At 41.7% G+C, this 20,643-nt stretch overlaps 1 long non-coding RNA gene across 1 annotated transcript in view; it reads right to left on the bottom strand.

The window, feature by feature from the left end:
* Positions 1–12,852: 12,852 nt before the first annotated feature.
* The window catches only part of LOC129524777 (uncharacterized), a 169,026-nt gene continuing 161,235 nt past the window's right edge, over positions 12,853–20,643 (bottom strand). The window contains exon 3 of the long non-coding RNA XR_008668701.2: positions 12,853–13,786. This is a non-coding gene — a long non-coding RNA (uncharacterized lncRNA). The remainder of the gene's footprint in view (positions 13,787–20,643) is intronic.

Below are 20,643 nucleotides of genomic sequence, written 5' to 3' on the forward strand. Positions count from 1 at the left end.
TCTATACAAATGTTGTCTGCACACTGGGACAATTTGACTTTCTCTTTTCCAGTTTGGATGCTCTTTATTCTTTCTCTTGTTTAATTGCTCTGGTTAGGACTTCTAGTACTATATTGATTAAGAGTGGTGAACTACAGTCTTCTCTTTAAGCTTAGAGTTCCCACTCCATCTTTGGGATTTAGCACATGTTCACCAAAGAAAAAAAACCCAGTCGCGTTTTGTGTCCTGTAAGATCTGACACCTTGGCCTTCAGCTAGTGTTTAATTGAACCTCTCCTGAGTCAACTAGCCTCCAGGGCACATCTCATGTGAGTTCTTCCATTGAACTGTCAGCACTTTTGGCCACCTCTAATCCTCTGCCGTGAGTTTCTCTCCTGCCTTCAGAGGAGTCTCTTGATCCCTTTGCCTATGAGACTTCATGAAGTAGTGCCTCAACTCTGCCGCTGCTGTGAGCACTCATGGTGGGATGCTGATGTTCATGGCAAGGGGTCTGTCTCCTAGGGCTGCTGAAGCTGCCAACTCTTGAAGTCATCCTGTGTTGTCCCTGCACTGCCTGGCAGTGTTCTGGGCAGGAGTGGGGAGAGGTTTCCTTCCCACTATGGGCCATACTTTGCCTGTGGTCTGATTTTTAGTTCAGGTTTAATCTACAAAGAAAATATATGCTGGGCTGGCTCAGGCCCAAGCCAACACCAAAGTCTCGAGCCAATGCCAGCGCACAGTCACCAGGCTAGTGGCATGTTCACGTAGGGGCCTGGATCCCTGGCGGTGGAGTCCTATGACCACAGGGATAAAATGGGCTGAGATGACAGTGAGTGATGGCTCCACTAAGAGCTGTCTCCATCAGGATGTCTGCTCTTCTCATCACAAAAGAGATAAAACACAAGGTATTTGCTTTTCCTGGCGCAAAGCAGAAACTATTACTTGAAAGTTTCTGACATGCAGACTTAATGGTGCCAGTCACTTTGTGGCTGCTTAGTAAATATTTATCCAAAAAATTGCAAGGCCAAAAAATATGTCTAGTAGCCTGTGTTCTCATAGCAGAAACTTCTATTGCATTTCTGCTTTTGACTGGGAAGAAGGTTCCAGAACAGACAGTCCCATCTCTAAGTAAATCTAGCAGGAGAAGCAGTAACTTAGACAGGGAAAGCTGAAATCACAATAAAAGAATCCATCCAACAGCAACTCATGAATTTTTGAGAGGAGCTAGAGGAGCTACTCTGAGGGAGATTTTCTCTTGTGTTTCAAACCATTTCTGACCCCTGACTTAGCGAATCATTATGTTTCAGTTACAAAAAAAAAAAAAAGGTTATCCAAGACTGTGGAGGTTGTCCAGATCTGTTACTTCTCAGTCTAAGAGGAAATCCATCCTGCACGAAACATGGGACAGCCTTCATTCACCTTACTTGGCCCTTTGAACTGCCAATAGAATTTCACCCAAAAAGGAAGTTTACAGCTCCTTATTATGGTAAGTGCCAACATATATCAATCAGGGTCCAGTCAGAGACAGAAACCACACCTGGTATTTAAACAGAAGGAATTATGTGCTAACAATTCATATTTGCGTAGAACTTACAGTTTAGAGAGCACTTTTATTATATTCTGCCCCATTTAAAATCATCACAAAATTGGAGTGACATAGACAAAACATTTTTTTCTTTATGTAACTAAGTAGATATCTAATTATTCTAAAACTTTTTTGCATGTGTGTGAAAAGCTATACATATGCATGAAAAATATCAAATGGCACAAAGGGGTAAACAATAAAAAGAAACTCTCCCTGTTACCTGTGATCCCTAGTTCTATTCCCCAAAATTTTGTTTTCTTCCAGCAATTTTCTTTGCATGTACGAGTTTACACACACAAACACATCCACACATAAACATATATAATATATACATAGGTATATATATCTCCACTAGTTAAAATTAATATAATTCCTTATAATATACACACATATAATTTTGTGTAAATACATCAAAGATTATGTCACATTAGTCTTTTTTCCTTTTTATTTTTTTTTTGTATGGCTTTCTCCATTCCTCATTCATTCATTTATTTGGAAACTATTTACTGATAAGCTACTATGTTCCAGGCATTGTATTAGGATGTGGGGATACACCAGAGAGCAAAACAGCTCAACACCATGGTGCTTATGTCTCCTTTCCTTTTTCCAGGTCAGCATGTGGCATTTTCATGCCCCAATGGGGTATCTCAGGCAACCCTTCACAGCTCATGGCATGGTGTGGGGGCTCCATTCTATCTTCCTTTTTTGCAAGAATGTGAGGCTTTGCCATGTGTCCCTGAGCCTCCCAACCACTAGGGTCCAGGTCTAGTTACTATTCTTCTATGAGCCATTTGGCTTTCATTTTTGCCCCTCCAGTTGAGCTGGGCATCCTTCTTTCATTGTTGGTATCTGTGAATTTCTTTTCTTGCTTTCTAGTTCATCTATGTATTTAAAAACTTTATTTTGAGGAGTTTGTGCATTTTTATTTAGGATTTCTGCATGCTGATGGCTGAGGTGGGAGTGAGGAGGTCCTTCCATGACAGGTCACTTTGTCATGGTGACCCAAAGTGCCCAGGAGTGTTTTGACAGATGCTGGGAGAGACTGATAGTGAGAGAGTTATGCAAAGGGAATGGAAAGGTGTTTTGCTGGGCACTAAAAATGTGATCCTCTACCTTCCACAAAGAATGGTTTAAATTGCTTTTTAATTTATTTTATTTTTATCAAGCTATATTTTAATATAGTTCCATGCACAAAATGGAGTCACACAGTGCTCCAGTTATATTTGAGATCTGCCTTTAGGTTTCCGGTGATGGAGATGGTGAGTTTATTCATCTCAGAGTTTGCCATAGAGTAGATCCTCAATACATATTGTGTAACAAATGTATGAATTCATGGATGAGTGAATAAGAGTTAATTTGTTAGGATAAAAATCCTGCTGTTGAGGTCTTCCATCCTTAATAATTTGGCAACTCTAATGGTTGGAGGAGGTGCTACAACATTGACCATCAGCCCCAGATTAAGTTAGTGATAAACAATGACATTCCTGATAGAGGGAGCACAAGGGAAATATGAACGGCAAAACTAGAAAGAGGGAGCTTGAAGAGAAAACATTTCTCCAAGTGTCTTAGTCCTTTTGTTTTCTTACAAAAGGATACCTGGGGCTGGATAATTTATAAAGGAAAAAGAGGTTTATTTAGCCCCTGGTTCTACAGGTTCTACAAGAAGCATGGCACCGGCATCTACATCTGGTGTGGGCCTCAAGCTGCTTCCACTCATGGAGGAAGGCAAAGGGAAGTCTGCCACATGGTGAGACCAGGAAGCCAAAGGAAAGGAGAGAGGTGCCAGGCCCTTTTTAACAATCAGTTCCTCCAGGAACAAATAGAGCAGGAGTTCACTCATTACCACAAGGACAGCAATAAGCCATTTATGAGGGATCTGTCCCCATGACAGAAACACCTCCCGCCAGGCCCCACCTCCAACAATGGGGATCACATTTCAGTGTGAGATTGGGCAAGTCAAACAAACTGTGGAAGTGACAAGCTGTAACATCAAGGAAGTGACAAATGGAAGGCAAGTTAAAAAAAGAGAAAGAAATGACATTGATCACCTTATGGCAGAAATGCTTTATTGTCTCTGTGGAGAAAAATCAAGTAGAATTTTAAAAGTGTGAAGAAAGGAACTGTGGGTTTCTCATCCCACATTGCCTACCAGGTGTAGTGACAGATTTGCCTCAGGGATGCTTTCATGATGACAGGGAAAGGCACCATTACCAGGGAAGTTGCAGGCCAGCTGGGCAGCAGTTCTCATATAGACTGAATGGCAGGTTCTTCAGAACATGAAACCAACTCAGAAGAAATTTAAACTTAGGTGTTGTGGGGAAATTAAAATAGAGGCCTTTGATTCCAAAGAGGAGAGACAGCTTGATAATCACATGAAGTTGGTGAGGATGAATGTCAATGAAGCAGGTGTGAGATTAGAAGCTAAATCAATGGCAGTTTTCAGTGCACTGGGATCAGAGAGGAAGCCCTGGACAATGGGCAGAGATTAGTGGACCACACTTACGAGGAGGGTGGGTGATATGGTTTGGCTGTGTCCCCACCGAAATCTCATCTTGAATTATAGCTCCAATTATTTCCACGTGTCATGGGAGGGACCCGGAGGGAGGTAACTGAATCTTGGGGGTGGGTCTTTCCTGTGCTGTTCTCGTGATAGTGAATAAGTCTCATGCGATCTGATGGTTTCATAAATGAGAGTTCTGCACTCTTGTCTGCTGCCATGTAAGATGTGTCCCGCTTCCCCTTCACCTTCTGCCATGATTGTGAGGCCTCCCCAGCCATGTGGAACTGTGAGTCCATTAAACCTCTTTTGTTTATAAATTACCCAGTCTCGAGTATGCCATTATTAGCAGTGTGAGAACAGACTAAAACAGTGGGAAGAGGAAAGTTGGGAAGAAGGTACCCCAAAGTGTGTAAAAGAAGAAGAGAATGATAAGTCCACAGCTGGACCCAGAGGCTACTGACAAAGGAGACAGAATGATTCCAATCTGTTCTCCTGTCCTCTCTCTCAAGGATATGGTCTTCAAACTGAAAAGCGCAGAACAAAGAGTATGTGAAAAGGAAACTGCAGCCAAATAAAGTTCAGAAAATAGCGAGAACCAGGCCCAGATGAATTATCTTCCAGAGATTACAGGAGCTAGAACTATATGAAGCTGTTGTCAATAATCTATGAGAAATTGTAGAAAATTGGTGCTGGCCAGCAGATTGGAGCTGAGTCAACATGATTTTCAGCAGAGTGAAGTCTTTATGTGAATTAGAAAAAGGCACCCCTTCATCAAGATGCTTTTCTTCCATCTGTTGGGAAATTACCATAATATACAGATTTTAAGGAATAGGATACTTCATGGCCACCTGCCGGAAGAGTCTTATAATATTCAATCCTCCAATCTATGATATCTGCTATGCATATGGTCCCTCCTAATATGTGGGCACTCTTAAGTATATAGCATCTGCACACCCTGCCTCTAAGTTTCAGGACAGGAAAAGGGTGGGTTACAGAAATTATAGAATAAGGCCAGGCGTGGTGGAGGCCGAGGCAGGTGGATCTCCTGAGGTCAGGAGTTCAAGACCAGCCTGGCCAACATCATGGTGAAAACCTGTCTCTACTAAAAATAGAAAAGTTAGCCAGGCATGGTGGTGTGTGCCTGTAATCCCAGGTACTCAGCAGGCTGAGACAGGAGAATTACTTGAACCTGGGAGGCAGAGGTTGCAGTGAGCCGAGATTGCGCCATTGAATTCCAGCCTGAGCAACAGAGCAAGACTCCGTCTCAAAAAAAAAAAAAAATTTATGGAATAAGAACATGATGTTGATCCTTAGAAAAATGGAACACTCCATGATCCTACTTGGGAACATTTAGAAAGTAATGTGCCGATGTGAGAATTCATCAAGAATGTTGATTAATGGAGAAAAGTTAACTTGGAGAAAGATTTCTAGGGCAGATTATAGTGCTCTTTGCTTAGTTCTGCCATCTTTAGCAATTTCTAGACAGCATGGACCTTAAATTTTCAGATGCGATGCTAGGAGTGGGTAGAGGCTGGGTAATAGAACTGGGTGCATAGAACGTTGACAGACTGAAATGATGGATTAATTTGTTAAAATTATATTTAATAGAGAAAACTTGTAGATCTCAGCCATTATACAATGTCATAAGTATAGAACAGGGGAAGATATGAGTTAGAAACATGAATAAGAGAATTCTGTTGCGAGGAGCCTCAATATAAATAACTACTGAAAAGTGATCCCTATAAAAGTTCTTGGGGTCCTAGACCACAACAATGAAGATAAAATTATTAGAATGATAGAGGTGAGGGCCCTATTCTACTTTTTTCAATTCAGACCATGATTTTACATTTGATTCTGGGCCCCACACCTGAAGATAAATATAACTACCGGGAGTAAATTGAAATGTTTGTCTAAGAAAGTAAGAGAAATGGAAATTATGTTTATATAGCAGTCTAAGGAATTGGAGATACTAGCTTTTGTGACAGAGAAAATTATAAAAGAAAAAGTTACTTGTAATTGGTAACTTTCCCGTTGAGTCATCATGGTTGAACACTCTTTTGTTTATGGAAAGCAAAGTCATTCTTGGAATAATTGTCTCTGGCTTTCTGGGATTTGGGGAGAAGTCTAGACACCAAATAGAGAACAGCCAAAGGGAAAGATGTGGAGGAGAAGGGATGGACTGGGTGGGGATTCGTGGGCTGTGAATCTTCCTTCCACCACATCAGTAAAATCTTTGGCCAATTTACATCCTTTCTTTTGCTTGGTGGAAGGTATTTGTTGCTGAAGGCCGGGATGAAGTGTTGAGTTCTGCTTCAAGATGGATGAGCTTGGCCAGGTGTGGTGGTTCATGCCTATAATCCCAGCACTCTGGGAGGTGAGGGTGGGAGAACTGCTTGAGCACAGGAGCTTGGGACCAGCTTAAGCAACATGGCAAGAACTATCTCTACAAGAATTTTAAAAAATTAGCTAGGTGTGGTGGCGTGCACCTGTAGTCCCAGCTACATGGGAGGCTGAGGAAGGAGGATTGTTTGAGTCTAGGAGGTTGAGGCTGCAGTGGAGCCTGACGGTGCCACTGCCCTCCAGCCTGTGTGACAGAACAAGACCCTTTCTCAATGAAAAAAAAAAAAAAAAGATGGTCACCTCGGAAAGGAGAATTTTCATATGGCAATAGCTTCAAAATGCTTTAAGTTGAAAGATTAGTAAACAATCAATGTAAGCCAGTAGAGCCGAATTAAGACCAGTGAGCAAAAGTTCTAGAGAGGCAGGGTTGTTCTGTGGTGAAAAGGATGCTTTCTGAGAGGTAATGATCTCCCCCTCCCTGAGGGGTACAAACAGGCTGGATGATTTTTTTAGGAGATAATTTTTGGGAAGTATTAAGCCTGAGAAAGGAATTAAATTCTCATTTAAACCCTTAATATCTCTTCCCAACTTAAAATCATTGGAGTTGGTGGTTCTAATTTGCAGCAGAGATAGCCTGTGGTTCTAATTTGCCAGACTCTACAGCCATTCTTTTTTCCTTCTTCCATTTAGGCAGGGCAAACAAACTCCACCCATTATGTTTGACTGATATATCTTCTCCTTTATATTGAGATGAAATTCATATAACATAAAACCAATCATTTGAAAGTGAGCGATTCAGTGGCATTTGATATATTCACAATGTTGTGCATCTCCCACCTCTATCTAGTTCCAAAACCCTTGCATCACCCCAAAACGAAACCCCATACACGCTAAGCAGTTCCTCTCGTAAGTCTGTGAATCTACAAGTTTTCCTTTCATCTCCCTTGTCATGCCATTTATTTGTGAAAGAAATGTGGTCATTTCTACTGCAGAATTTTCTACATTCTGAATTTGGCTACTTGCTTCCTATGGTGTTTAACTTGTTTTTCTATTCCTCTCTCTCCTATATTTTCTATAGACTGGTAGTTGTGTCTGGAGGCCTGGTTGGATCCAGAGTCAGCAGTTACTTTGGCAAGGATAATTCACAGATTTTGCTGTATAGCTCCTAGGCCTCGCATCAACATACACAGTGTCCTGATTTTCCAATTCTTCTTTTTTTTTTTTTTTTTGAGATGGAGTCTCGCTGTGTCACCCAGGCTGGAGTGTAGTGACGCAGTCTCGGCTCACTGCAACCTCTGCCTCCCGGGTTCAAGCAATTATCCTGCCTCAGCCTCCTCAGTAGCTAGGATTACAGGCATGCGCCACCATGCCCGGCTAATTTTTGTATTTTTAGTAGAGACAGGGTTTCGCCATGTTGGTCAGGCTGGTCTCGAACTCCTGACCTCATGATCCACCCGCCTTGGCCTCCCAAAGTGATGGGATTACAGGCATGAGCCACCGTGCCCGGCCCCAATTTTTGCGTTATACCGAGATGAGCAGTGGGTTCGATAGCTGTCAGCCTGATTCATTCTACGTAAGTTTAACCACCTGCCACCCGTTATTCAATGATTTTAGTGTTCACCAATGATTGCTTAATGTTCTAGAGGGGAAGAAGGGACCCCAAAATGTGTAAAAGAAGAAGAGGATTAGTCCTAATGATTATTCCATTAGGGATTGCTAAGTGTCATTTCTATCATTTCTTCTGCCCATATTATCTGGAATTCTATAAAAAAGTATACCTTTGGCCGGGCGCGGTGGCTCACGCCTGTAGTCCCAGCACTTTGGGAGGCCGAGGTGGGCGGATCACGAGGTCAGGAGATCGAGACCATCCCGGCTAACAGGGTGAACCCCCGTCTCTACTAAAAATACAAAAAATTAGCTGGGCGTGGTGGCGGGCGCCTGTAGTCCCAGCTACTCGGGAGGCTGAGGCAGGAGAATGGCGTGAACCCGGGAGGCGGAGCTTGCAGTGAGCCGAGATCGCACCACTGTACTCCAGCCTGGGCGACAGAGCGAGACTCCGTCCCCAAAACAAAAACAAAAACAACAACAACAAAAGTATACTTTTATTGGCCCGGCACGGTGGCTCATTCCTGTAATCCTAGCACTTTGGGAGGCTGAGGCAGGTGGGTTGCCTGAGCTCAGGAGTTTGAGACCAGCCTGGGCAACATGGCGAAACCCCATCTCTACTAAAAATACAAAAAATTAGCTGGGCTCGGTGGTGCGCGTCTGTAATCCCAGCTACTTGGGAGGCTAAGGTACGAGAATTGCTTGAACCCGGAAGGCGGAGGTTGCAGTGAGCTGAGATCGCTCCACTGCACTTCAGCCAGGGTGACAGAGCAAGACTTTGTCTCAAAACAAACAAACAAACAAACAAGCCAAACAGTATACCTTTATCAACTGTTTGGTTTCCCTGAAATACAATTCATACAGGAAAAGCAGGATAAATGCTTGATCCTAGCATGTCATCAGTTTTCTGAATAGTGAGTCAATGGCCTCGAAGGCTCCAAGAAATGACCAGTGCATGCTACTATTGTTATTACTAATTTAAAAAATACTGTAGTGTAACCTGGGTAGCACTCTCAGGGAGTTTTACTATTTCTTTAATTATTGACCACACACCCTGTAGTGGTTTAATCTGAATTCACAAGGCTTCCACTGTTTATTCCTTCATAAAGCAGTTTGGAGTGGGACAGCTGATGGTGGAAGCATCTATTGGGGGTGGTTAAGTGGCCTGGCTTTGAGTTCTGGTCTATCTACATCCAAATTCTGGCTCCAGCACTTAGCAGGTGTGTGGTCTTGACTACATTGCCAAACTTCTCCAAGCTTTAGTTTCTCCCCTGTGAAAAATAGGATAATAGTATTCATATTGAGTGTTTTGGTGTTAAATAAGATAATGGTGTATGGTGCTTAACACAGAGCCTGGCAGGTAGTAAGGTTAGAAAAACGGGAACTATTATCATGAGAAGCCTCTTGAAACAGTCTTGCACCCCATAGATCCATCCAGAAACACAAGAATCCCCGCCAAATGTTAATACTTCCTCACCACCAGTCACACGGGGACTTGGCTTGCTCCGTCTTGGATCTGAATTCAGCTGTAGCTTTATTCACCAGATCAGGCAGCTGAGCCCTCTAAACATGTCCTGAAAAGAACTCACTTTCCACCACCCACTGTGCTCACCAATATTATTGAAGTTATTTACCATCTACTTATCTTTCTTTAAACGTAAGTTTTGATGAACTCTGTGCATAAAGATGAGAAATATATCTGATGGTTGTGGCATATTTTCCCCTCCTGCCTCGCTCTCCATCCTTTACCCTGCCCCATGCTGGAAGGCTGACCATATGGGCCACATCAATGGGCTTCCGTGTTCTCAGGCTTCTGGCTGGGTTTGGCTGGTGGGAGGCACAGGCAAGGGGCCTGGAGTAAGGCTGTGGTTTGATTCCTGCAGCTCCCTCCCTGCCAGGTCATTGTGGCTTGGCTGCATTCCCCTACTGCGGGCTGCAGCTCCTGTCTGGCAGCCCTCTCTCATGCTCTCTGTAGTTTCCAGACATTTTGGCCTGTGGGAGGTAACAGCTCCCCAGCATTTCCAGCCACAGGATGGTGCATCATCTGAGGTTGCTTTTCCTAACTCCTCCCCTTGACTTTGTAAATAGTACTTTCACTAAACTCTGCTTAAAAGTCCCAATGTAAGTGTGCCACTGTGTCCTCCTGAGTGTTACAAAGTGTTTGTGATAGTAGAAGATCAAAACAACCTAAAATAATCAAAAATCATAGGGCACTAGTTTACCAAATTATAGGGAACTAGTTTACCAAATTATGATGTAGTTATCAGATACAATAATACATAGATATCTGAATTCAAGTTTTGTTTGTTTGTTTTTTAGTGACAAGATCTTGCTTTGTTGCCCAGGCTGGAGTGCAGTGGTGAGATCATAGTTTACTGTAGCCTTGTACATTCAAATTTTTGAAAAAATATTTAATGACAAATGTGTATAGCATAATATTCAGGGTTCTCCAATTTTGTAAAATGTAGTGTGTGTCTATGTGTATGAGCACATAGAAAAAGGTTAGAAGTTGACATTAGTTCTATATAGGATGTAGTTGAATTTAACTTAATTTGTGCTTTTTTGTTTCTTGAATTAAAAAATGAAAAGGTAGTCGAGTTTTGTAAGAATAAAATCAATACATTTTATGATTTTTACAGTATTTAAATCAGTTTTCTCATTAATGTTGTGAATGTCAATTATAGCAACACAGAATAGTTACTTCGGGCAGATGTTTGTTCCTATCTGTATATTGTTGTGATATTATTATGATGTCTGTAATTTACTTTAAATTACTTTAGTGTAGAGATGTGTGTGTGTGTGTGTGTGTGAATGTGAAGGTGTGTGTGTGTGAATGTGTATGTGTGTGTGTGTGTGTGTGTGTGAGCGTGTGTGGTTTAGTCTGAGCTATTCTCTAGAGGCTGTCAGTTTGCCTTAATCAACAGTTCACACTCCATGGGTGATCAGCAGGCCATACTCCAAAGGCAGCTGCTACCTCATTTCAGTTGTCTACATCTCAATCAACATCAGAAACTTCATTAATTAACATATCAACTGTCAGAAAAGCATTTTCATGGATAAAATTTATGTCTTGTTAATCTGGATAACAGATGTTAGATATAGGCTCATTTTATTGAAATTAAAGATTTTCCAGAGGTATGGATTGGCCAGAATATTTTAGAGACAGTCACCACCCCAGCAAGTCCTATAGCCTGTCCTTTTAGGGGTAGCACTTGAGGCTTAGTCCCTAAGTGGTTTTGAGTTGAGCCATGGCGTGGGATGATTCTGGTGCTTTCTTTGGACAATAAGGGTGACAGAATCCTGCCTCTGGAATATTGTGGTATCTGCTTCAGGCATGAAAGGTGGGGTCAGAGCACCTAAAAAACAAAAGAGGTTGTATGATTGGTTTTATGCCTACTCACTAATAAAAATTTGTTTTATTGATATCTGTGGCAGATAGATACATGTGGCATGAGACTTACTTTATTTTTTAATTAGAAAAATTTTTTTTGAGATAGGGTCTCGCGCTGTTGCCCAGGCTGGAGTGCAGTGGAGCAATCAGCTCACTGCAGCCTCTACCTCCTGGGCTCAATTTATCCTCCCACCTCAGCCTCCTGAGTAGCTGAGACTACAGGCATGTGCCACCACACCTGGCTAATTTTTGCTTTTTTTTTTTTGTAGCAGTGAGGTTTTGCCATGTTGCCTAGGCTGGTCTTGAACTCCTGGGCGTAAGTGACTTGCCTGCCTTGGCCTCTCAAAGTGCCGGGATTACAGGCATGAGCCACCGAGCCCTGGCTGAGACTTGCTTTCATAACAACCAGATAGCAAGTTTATGGGGGTAGCTTACCATCTCCTGGACACCTAAACTTTTTGGCCAAGACAATGATCCTGAAAGTCTTAGATGAACAAAAAAGCTTAAGTCCATTTGCAACATAGAATATTTGGACTCCAAAGCACAGACACTTTCTAGAGAGGTGTTTGGAAGACTCTGAGTTGCAAAAGAGCTATTTGAGGATCAAAATAGGATGGAAAGCCAGTCAAAAATGAAATAAAGAGTATGGAGCAGAAATGAGATGTTCATCATAAGTAAAAAAGTTAACTTATTGTCCATTGTGTCCTGTGACTTTGTAGAGTTCTTGGTACTTACCTGCTCCTAAGACCAGTATGTTGCAGGTAGAGAGCAAAACAGAACAGAGCTTCAATAGGGTAGGATCTGAAGCTTGAACATGACTGGAAGAAGATGGCAGACGCTTCCAGGTCAGAGGAGGAGCAGAATGCTTAGGAAAATAATTTCTGGGTGGAAAGGAAAAATGTGGCTTCTGAGGATCCTTGAGTATCTTCAGGAGACAGCAGATAGAAGTTAAGTCCTCTAAGACATCAGTGCCTCCTGAAATTAAGAAATAAAACAACAGTAATGATGGGCTTGTCAAGTCTGTTTACAGGCTGAACTTGCTTAGGATTTCTCAGCATTGTCTAAAGTCTCTCAATCCTTGTAATAACAATGGAATATGAAGTCACATATAAGCAATATTTTTATTTGCTCGAACTCTGCCTTTGTTCTAAGATATTGAGGCAGCTGAATAATATTGCCTATATTTGAGGATACGTTTTGTGGGCTATCCTGATACACCTTTTGGATGCATTTCTATTCCAAAGGGTGTCATATGATCAGCTTATTAAACAAGCTCAACTTTTTCTCACTATTGTCCCTTTGAACTTCTCTGTTGACTCATCCTTTCCTGACCCTGGATGAAACTTTGGAAAGCTCCCTGAGCTTTTTCTGTCATGCTCAGGTTAATACATTGTCTAAATTTCCAGGCATTAAGCCCAGACTGGTTGAATAGCAAACTTCAATCTTTCATCCCCTCCTGCAGCTTGGACCCATATCAGGCGGGAGACTAGCAGTGGGGAAGGGGGTCGGGGTTGGATCACTCACTATTTTCTCAGTCTTCCACTCTTTCTCTTCTGCTCTGTTGCGCTGGCTTCTCCAGTATTAGGGCTCGAAAGGCAAAGAGGGTGAGGGGCAGAAAATGGCTCCTTTGACTGCTACAGTTGTTATTTACATTGGTGCCCTCTGGGGATGGGGCAGTGGACCAATGCCAGTCCCTCCTCTCCAGGGCTTGTTCTTGGGTTCCTCTGAGGTGTCTTTCCTGGGGTCCTCCTACTGCAGTTCCCTAATGTAGCATGTTCCTAGGACAACCTCTGGCCCTCAGTGACACCCTGTCATCCCCTCTGGTGGCATCACTTTATCCCTCCAGGTAACCTGAGACCTCCTCCCTTCTGATGGATCCATATCTAACACATGGGAAGAAGATATGAATTTTTGCCCTTCCACACTTTTCAAGTGGAAGCCTTTCAAGGCAGCCTTCTTCAATCTGCCACCAATTGCTCCTCTGGCCAGCCAGCCAGCATCTCACATTTTGACAGTATCAGGTTTGGGGCAGTTCTAGATTCTGTTTTTCAAACTCCAAAGTATACCTATGAAGCTCTCTGAGACCTGAAACCCATGCTCATGTGGCTTAATATGAGAGTGACTTCCTACATTGGCAGCTGAAATAGCTCAGTTGGGGGAGCATTACACTGGAGAATGACTTCCTACTTCTTTCCCACTTCCCAGTGGGAAGGGAGGGAGAAATGCCACAGCACATCAAGTCTTTTTCTAAAAAGCTCCCACTTCCCAATCTCTAACAAATCCTCAGGCTTGTCCCACTGTGATGAGTAAAGGACTGCAGCACCTGTCTCACAATGCTTAGCCCATCCTACGTAGGTGGTCTCGTCCTATTGTTCTCAGCTGAAACTCTGTAATGAAAAGAAAGATCACATTTAATATCCTGTAACTCTAACCACACACACCCATTTGGAGGCAGTTGTGTTCCAACTGAAACATTGCAGAGGAGTCGTGATGATTAAGAGTCTACTACAATGGAAGTGGTGGGTAATGCCTGTCAAAATCTACTCAGCTAACATCATTGCACTCATTGTAATTCACTGTAAAGAATTTGGAGACGTAAATCAAGCACGTAAATCAAGCACGACTCAGGGTTTCTCGTCTTTGGGAGCTCCCTAGTGACTTCCATTTTGCGTCGACTGCCAAGTAGTTTCTGTCAATATCCCTAACAAAGTTAGAGCTGTGCCAACCATCTCTCTGTTTGAGACTCGAAGCAGGCCAGAACAGGCAGCTCACTGCATGGTCTTTATAGAATATGACCTAACTCCATGGCTTTCCTGGAGGGCCAGTATGATGAACAACCATAAACAATTTCCTTATAGCTATATGTAAAATGTCAGAAGTAAAAAGCAGGGCTAATGGAGAAATAGCCAGCTACCTTTAGTCTTCCTATAGACATCAAAGTTGTGAGACAAAACTGGCAATTCCAGAGACCAAAAGTAAAATCCATTGCCTTACAACAATAACTGTGGCAAGAAGAGAACAGGTAACAAAAAGACCCGAAACTGAAAATTGGCACATTGCCAGTGATTGTTCTGCCTCATTTTAAGACAAATCCTATTACAAGTAGATAGCCAGATTTTTTTTTCTGGAATTTGTGATAATTGTATCTGAGCCAGAATGGAAGAAGAAACAATCAGAAATCTTTATTTTAAATGCCAAGAACAAGAACAGCAATTTAACAGCAGTAGAAAGTAGCCTTTGACTAAATTAGTCTTCCGGTCCCCCAGGCTTCCTCAAATTCTTCACAGCCTAGAGCAGTATTTCTCAACCTTTTATCTATTATAGCTGAATAAAGAGCTTGTTTAGACATTTTTTTAATCTCTTCCTGCCTATGAAATCTTAGTAACATGGATATAGCTATATATAGATGTATGAGATTGATGTTTACGTACTGTAGGTATATTTGTTCTTTAGACATAAAAAGAGTAAGATTTTTTTCACCCCCTAGTAAAATTTCCTAGGGCTGTCATAAGAATGTACAGGCACACCTTATTTTATTGCAGTTTATTACACTTTGTATATAGTGTGTTTTTTACAAATTAAAGGTTTCTGTCAACCCTCCATTGAGCAAGACGATCAGTGCCATTTTCCCAACAGTGTGTGCATACTTTGTGTCTCTGTCTCACATTTTGGTAGTTCTTGCAATATTTCAAACTTTATTATTATTATATCTGGTATAGTAATCTGTGATCAATGATCTTTGATGTTACTATTATAATTGTTTTGGGGTGCCACAAGCCACATGCATATAAGACAATGAACTTAATAAACAAATGTTGGTGTGTTCTGACTGCTCCACCAATTGGTCATTCTTCTGTCTTTCTTCCTTTTGTTAGTCCTCCCTATTCTCTGAGACACAATATTGAAATCAAGCCAATTAATAACACTGCAATGTTCAAGTGTAAAAAAGTGTTTCACATCTCTCACTTTCAATCAAAAGCTAGAAATGATTAAGCTTAGTAAGCAAGACATGTCAAAAGCTGAGATAGGCCAAGAGCTAGGCCTCTTGCACCAAAAAGTTAGCCAAGTTCTGAGTGCAAAGAAAAGTTCTCAAAGGAAATTAAAAGTGCTACTCCATTGAACACACAAATGATAAGAAGGCGAAACAGCCTTATTGCAGATATGGAGAAAGCTTTAGTGGACTGGACAGAAGGTCAAAGCAGCCACAACATTCCCTTAAGCCAAAGCCTAATCCTTAGCAAGGCATTAACTCTCCTCAATTCTATGAAGGCTGAGAGAGGTGAAGAAGCTGCGGAAGAAAAGTTTGAAGCTAACAGAGGTTGATTAATGAGGTTTAAGGAAAGCAGCTGTCTCTATAACAGAAAAGTATAAGGGGAAGCAGCAAGTGCTGATGTAGAAACTGCAACATTGTCCAGAAGATCTATCTAAGATCACTGATGGAACTGGCTACACTAAACTACAGATTTGCAGTGGAGAAAAAACAGCCTTCTATTGGAAGAAGATGCCATGTAAGACTTTCATAGCTAGAGAAGAGAAGTCAATGTCTGGCTTCAAATCTTCAAAGGACATGCTGACTCTTGTTAGGGGCTAATGCAACTGGCGTCTTTAAGTAGAAGCCAATGATCATTTACCATTCTGAAAATCTCAGGGCCCTTAAGAATTATGCTAAATCTGCTCTGCCTGGGCTCTCTATAAATGGAACAATAAAACATGATTATAGCACATCTGTTTACATCATGGTTTACTGAATATTTTAAGCCCACCGTTGAAACTTACTGTTCAAAAAAAGATTCATTTCAAAATATTACTGCCCACTGACAATGTACTTAGTCACCTAAGAGCTCTGATGGAGATGTATGAGATTGATGTTGTTTTCATGCCTGATAACACAACATACATTCTGCAGCCCATAGATCCAAGAGTAAGTTTTACTTTCAAGTCTTCTTATTTAAGAAATACACTTTATAAGGCTAGAGCTCCCACAGACAGTGATTCCTCTGATGGATCTGGGCAAAGTAAATTGAGAACCTTCTGGAAAGAACTCACCATCCTAGATGCCATTAAGAGCATTCGTAATCCAGCCAGGCGTGGTGGCTCATGCCTGTAATCCCAGCACTTTGGGAGGCCAAGGTGGGCAGATCACAAGGTCAAGAGATAGAGACCATCCTGGCCAACATGGTGAAACCCCGTCTCTACTAAAAATACAAAAATTAGCTGGGCATGGTGGCATGTGCCTGTAATCCCAGCTACTTGGGGGGCTGAGGCAGGAGAATCGCTTGAACCTGGGAGGTGGAGGTTGCAGTGAGCTGAGATCGCACCACTGCATTCCAGCCTGGCCACAGAGCGAGGCTCCGTCTAAAAACAAAAAACAAAAAAACAAAAAAAACAAAAAAAAAAACAACAAAAAAAGAACATTTGTAATCCATGGGGGGTCAAAATATCAACATCAACAGGAGTTTGGAAGAAGTTGATTATTCAACTCTCATGGATGACTTTGAGCAGTTCAAGACTTCAGTGGAGGAAGTCACTGTAGATGTGGTGGAAATGATGAGAACTAAGAATTAGGAGTGGAGCCTAAAGGTGTGACTGAATTGCTGCAATCTCATGATTAAAACCTGAATGGACAAGAAGTTGCTTCTTATGGCTGAGCAAAGAAAGTGGTTTCTTGAGATAAAATATACTCCTGATGAAGATGCTGTGAACATTGTTGCAATGACAACAAAGGATTTAGAATATTACATAAACTTAGTTGATAAAGCAGCACCCGGATTTGAGCGGATTGACTCCAATTTTGAAAAAAATTTCTACTGTGGGTAAAATGCTATCAAGGAGCATTGCATGCTACAGAGAAATATTTCATGAAGGAAGAATCAATCAGTGTGGCAAACTTTATTGTTGTCTCATTTTAAGAAATTGCCACAATCACTTTAACCTTCAGCAGCCACAACCTGATCAGTCAGAAGCCATTAACAAGACCCTCCACCAGCGAAGATACTGTGAAGATATTGTATGACTTGTTGAAGCCTCACATGATGACTAGCTTTTTTCTTCTTTTTTTTTTTAGCAATAAGGCATTTTAAAATTAAACTCTGTACTTTTAGCAAAGACAATTATATCGCAAACTTAATAGACTACAATATAGTATAAACATAACTTTTATATACACTGGAAAACCAAAAAATTAGTGTGACTTGCTTATTATGATAATCATTTTATTGTGGTGGTCTAGAACTGAACCCACAATATCTGCAAGGTGTGCCTGTACCACAAACTTCATGACTTAAAGCAACACAGATGAATTCTCTTATGAATCTAGAGATTAGAAGTCTGAAATCAAGATGTCAGCAGGGCCATGCTCCCTTCCTTCCTTCCTTCCTTCCTTCCTTCCTTCCTTCCTTCCTTCCTTCCTCCCTCCCTCCCTCCCTCCCTTCCTCCCTCCCTCCCTTCCTTCCTTCCTTCCTTCCTTCCTTCCTTCCTTCCTTCCTTCCTCCCTCCCTCCCTCCCTCCCTCCCTTCCTTCCTTCCTTCCTCCCTCCCTTCCTTCCTTCCTTCTTTCCTTCCTTCCCTCCTCCCTTTTTTCCTATTATTCAACAAATATTTGTCATATGCCAACTATGTGGCAGAGACTGAATTCGGAGAATTAGGGAGATATAGGAGGCAGCTTTTAGCTGATTAAGAAAGGACTTTATAATGCTCAGACCTTCCCAGAGACAACAATTACCATTTGTACCAAAACTTTGCAATTTACAAATTGCCTGTGTGCACATATGACCTTATTTTCCCTTCACAGCAATGCGCAATGGTAGGCACTATTATTATCTTCATCAATCAAGAACCTGAGCTTTAACAAGAATTTTAGCCAGGGTAACTTAGTCAATTTTGTGCTGCTGTAACAGAATACCTGAGACTGGGTAATTTATAAACAACAGAAATTTATTGTCTCATAATTCTAGAGGCTAAGAAATCCAAGATTAAGGCACCAGAAAGTTAGAGCCTGGTTTCTCTGTTTCCAAGATGGTAACTTGAATGCTGTGTCCTCCAGAGGGGAGAAATGCCATGGCCTTAAATGGCAGAAAAGCAAAGAGAAAGAGAGGATGTCTACTCCCATGAGCTGTTTTTATAGCAGCATTAAACCATTAATGAGAGCTCTGCCTAAACGCTGCCCATTAGGCCATGCCTCCCAATACTGTTGTTCTGGGGATTAAGTTTTCAACACATAAATTTTTGGGGACATATTTAAATCATAGCAATAATTCAGTTGCTAAATGAAGATAGGTGTTGTCTCATGTTTTTCTGGTTTTAAACGTTTTGTATGACCTTTCCATTACCTAATATGCCACATCACCTATCCCTTCCCTGCTCCCTGTGTGATGGGCATACCCTATCAATCTGTGTGTGTGTTTCCATTTCACTCACACAAACTTTTTATTCAGAATGTGAATAACATTTCACATAGTGTCATTTCTATTTTTATTCTCTGTGACTTAAAAGCCAACAGCAATATGCCAAATATATTCCTGCTTTCATGCTTCAAAGGTTTGTTTCAGGAGACAGCATCTTCCACACAGGGACCATATGAATACTGGTTGGAAAACAGGTGGCTCAGTATGGCGGTCCCTCAACACTGCATTAGCTGCAACACAAAGTTTTTCAGTCACCACACACCACCACCTCTACCTGGGAGGTGAGGTCTAGTTTGCTTTTCATGTATGAGCATATTGTGTGTTGTCTTAGGGAAGGTAAAGCCCCGTGTTCTGGAACAAAGCTAGTGCTTGTTACAGTGTGCCCAAGTAGCAACTATTAAGGCACTTCTTTCTCCAAAGCCAATATAAACCGGGAGAGCATTATTATTTATTTATTTATTTATTTTTTGATACAAAGTTCCACTCTTGTTGCCCAGGCTGGAGTGCAATGGTGCGATCTCAGCTCACTGCAACCTCCACTTCCTGGGTTCAAGTGATTCTCCTGCCTCAGCCTCCCGAGTAGCTGGGATTACAGGCAGGCACCACCATGCCTGGCTAATTTTGTATTTTTAGTAGAGACGGGGTTTCTCCATGTTGGTCAGGCTGGTCTCAAACTCCCGACCTCAGGTGATCCACCCGCCTCAGCCTCCCAAAGTGCTGAGATTACAGGTGTGAGCCACCGCGCCCGGCCATTATTATTTTTTGATAGTGGGGTTGGGGAGCTTCCTCACTATGTTCATATTTGGCATGGAGAAATAAAAATGTCTAGGCATTATTTATTTGAAGGTAACTTAAATCATCCCTTTTTTCCTTTCCTTAATCTCATCTTATCTTACTGAAATTCCTCAAAACTGTGACTTGTGGATGACATTCTTCCTTAGCTTTCAGAGAGATGCAATTTCCCTCTATTTTAATGGTCCTTTTGTCATTACAAAATGTAAGACCCTGCATGTGGTGTATCAGTCATGGAAAATTAGGTTATACTTGTAATAATCTACCTCAATAAACAAAAGTTTACTTCTTGCCTGTGTCCACTGTGGGTCAACTGGGGGATTTGGTCCTCATTGTCTTTGCCATGGAACCCAAATGGATAGAGTAACCATCTAATAGGTGCAGGTTGCTGTGGCAGAGTGAAAAGGAGTGTCACAACCCATGCATTGACTCTTAAAACTTAAATTCACTGAAGCAAATCACATTACCACATCTAACTTCAGAGAGCAGGAAAGTTTAAGTCCACTGTATGCCCATGTGGAAAACTTGTGCTCTCTGCTGAAGTGAATTAGATATCTGTGCTACACTCGAATCTTATCTGGAAATTTCAGCATATGTAATTTTGGCAAAAATCATGGAAAGTTATACTAGGATTTTGTAATCTGGAGACTTACAACACAGGGAGACCCCATCTCTACAAAAATAAAAAAAATTAGCCAGTCATGGTGGCATGCACCTGTGGTCTCAGCTACTTGGGAGACTGAGGTGGGAAGATCACTTGGGTCAATATCTCCAAGTGGGTAGCATATTTGCCTCTCAAAAGCTAGCCCTTTGTTATTATCATCTTTCATTCACTAAACACTGATTAAAAGCATCAAGCACTGTGCTAGTGACCAAGCTAGTATGGACGCAAGATTAATAAGACCAGCTTGCCCCTGAGCAGTTAACATCAAATGGAGGAGACCGTGATGCAAGTAAAGATTCCATGCACATGTTAGAGATGTCTGAGAAGTGTGTCTGAGTGTCCTGGCACTGTAGACAAGGGGAGCCTACCAGTCTTTGGAGGTCAGG

The sequence above is a fragment of the Gorilla gorilla genome, chromosome 13 (genome assembly GCF_029281585.2).
Source record: "Gorilla gorilla gorilla isolate KB3781 chromosome 13, NHGRI_mGorGor1-v2.1_pri, whole genome shotgun sequence".
Taxonomy (NCBI): domain Eukaryota; kingdom Metazoa; phylum Chordata; class Mammalia; order Primates; family Hominidae; genus Gorilla; species Gorilla gorilla.